Raw genomic sequence first — 2,578 nt, forward strand, 5'->3', positions numbered from 1 at the left:
TATAGAAGGAATTGAAGTTCATTTTAGTTATTATTTTAATGTTTGATACTATAATTGAATTTCTGTAAATGATAATTTATTGTGCTATTAAAGTAATAAATCCTATCATCCTCATAATAATTATCAAAAAAATAACACTAACTAAAAATAAAAAAACAAAATAATCAAATGAATCGGTCATTTCTAAAACCACTTAAGTCATACAATTATACTTAAATAGATGTCAATAAAAATCTGTAGCAAACGAACCAACTTGGACTTTTTGAGGATTATTCTATATTGTTTCAAGTGAAAGAAATGTACTAACGTTCACAATTTTCAATCCAGAGCTTGGTCATACATTTAAGGAAACGCTCACAAAAAAGAATTGAGTTGATTGTTTTTTGAAATGACCAATTGAATTCCAATCAGTCGCTGCAAACGAATTGAAAAAATAAACTCAATTCTAAGCTTCTAAGAAAATTAAATTGTCTTTTTTCCCTCATGATATATCATAATCTATTATTTATAAATTATGATAGATTTCTAATCCACTAAAAAGAACATAATAAATTTAACGCCGGGAAGCACATTATGAATTATTTAATACGCTATTAAACAAATAAAAAATGGTTGTCGTTCTGGATAAAAATAAATTATTTTTTAAAGAATAAAAAAATTATTGATATATAACAACATATATATGATTCTTGAATACAATTTCACCGCTCTAACCCTTCAAAAAATTAATTATATATATATTAATTTACAATAAAAAAACAGATTTAAAGTTTCACACATAAACTTTACATATCAATTTCAGAAAATTCATATATAAATTTATGTTTTATTTTATCGTAGACCGAATATTATTCTAATAATAATAATAATAAATTACACATATTCCCCTGAATTACTGGCAATTTTTGAGTATAATAGACATTTTGTTTACAAAATGATAAAGTTATTATTGAATTGCCAGAATTTATTTAACTGAATTAAAACCTATTTGAAATAATACGGCTACTTAATCTTTTAATCATCAGGTACAATAATAAGTCCCATCTGAAGTATAGTATAGTATAAATAATTCGGTAATTCTGTTCTAAATAATTTTAGTGACAATAAGAATTATTAATTTTCAATCGTTCAAATATAGGTAGTTATTTTTTAAATTAATTTTTCATAACCCCCCCCCCCAAAAAAAAAAAAAATTAATTTGTTAAATAAAAGATACATCATAAAAATCATATATATTTCTTAAATAATAAGTGAATTTTCTAATGATAAAAAAAAATTAAAATTATTGTCTAGAAAATTGTATATGGCATTAAAGTCTCTTGCACATAAACACACATAGACGGATAAAACAATTATTAAAAAATATAAAATAATATTTTATAAGTACTCACTGTAAATCAAAAATTAAAAATCCGAATGGGGTTGAAGTGAGAACCGAGGAGTTGTACACCTTTAACACAGAGGACTGGGTCACGACTGAAGGGGATGGCCGAGCGTAGATCCCCCCTCTCGATCCCCCACCCCTCCGCCCGCTACCCCCACTCTGGAGGGGAGGGGCTCTCCGATTTCGGACACAACCCCTCTCAAGGGGAGACTTTAACAGGCGGTCATAGGGGAAGCTTTCTCCAGCGGAGTTCATTTCCAGGTCTCAGAGGTTGTGCGTCCATGGTTTCATAACATTTTATAAGTTTCTCGGGAGAAACATATGTAAAATAGAAAATTGTTTATTTTAATGCATTTAAAGGAAGTGTGAATTAATTTATACACCTAATCTATGGATCTATTTTATACGTATGTTGAGCATATTTGAAACCGATTGCATCTTGGTTTTTTCGATGTAGTAGTTAATTATTTATAATTCTTAGGTATTTGTTTTGGAGTATTTTTATTTGTGTTATATCGCTTCAACCTGTGAAAGGTCCACATGGGCCAGCCGTAAGTTAGATTTAAGACCTATCAAACAGATTTCTAAGGAATCATTTTAAACCGGTGAAAATAATTAGGATTTTTAATTTTATGCACAGTTGTCCGGCCGTTTTCTAATTAAAAATTAATAGGTTTGTTTAACAAAAATTAATTATCAAGAATAATGAAGATTATATAGATAGAAACGATGTGCGAAATTCTTTTTAAATGAATAATATTTATATGGAGGGGAGAAAAATAAAGACACTTTTGATTATTTTATTATATCACCAATATTAAAATTTTCGGGTAGAAATTCCGCTTGCTTCAATACTTTCCTCAATTTTCTGAACAACTTTTTCTTAACATATCTTTGACCGTGGTTAGAAATGCACACAAAACTTAAGATCCATGTCTTATCGAGCCTAATACAGATGTATTTATGAAGTTCTGGTTCACCGACTATTATTTTAGGTAGAAAAAGAAAAGTTTAACTCGGAGGTTTTTAAATGCTTTATTCCTAAAATTTGAAATCAAGCAATGTTAGAGTATCCTACTATTAAATAAAATACTTTTCTTTAAATTCTTGGATAATTTGTACTCAGGAATTTCTATGTATCCACTTCAATAACTCAGATCGCTTTAATTTTTAATGACGTTTAATGTGTATATA

The 2,578-nt window shown here is 27.8% G+C and overlaps 1 protein-coding gene across 1 annotated transcript in view; it reads right to left on the reverse strand.

Moving 5' to 3' along the window:
* The window catches only part of LOC106678630 (probable nuclear hormone receptor HR3), a 32,537-nt gene extending 31,061 nt beyond the window's left edge, over window positions 1-1,476 (reverse strand). Inside the window, exon 1 of the mRNA XM_014417256.2 lies at window positions 1,392-1,476. The gene's annotated coding sequence lies outside the window, so the exon portion shown is untranslated. The remainder of the gene's footprint in view (window positions 1-1,391) is intronic.
* Between the last annotated feature and the right edge of the window lie 1,102 nt (window positions 1,477-2,578).

This window comes from Halyomorpha halys, unplaced genomic scaffold, assembly GCF_000696795.3.
Source record: "Halyomorpha halys isolate HHAL.00 unplaced genomic scaffold, Hhal_1.1 Scaffold151.1, whole genome shotgun sequence".
Taxonomy (NCBI): domain Eukaryota; kingdom Metazoa; phylum Arthropoda; class Insecta; order Hemiptera; family Pentatomidae; genus Halyomorpha; species Halyomorpha halys.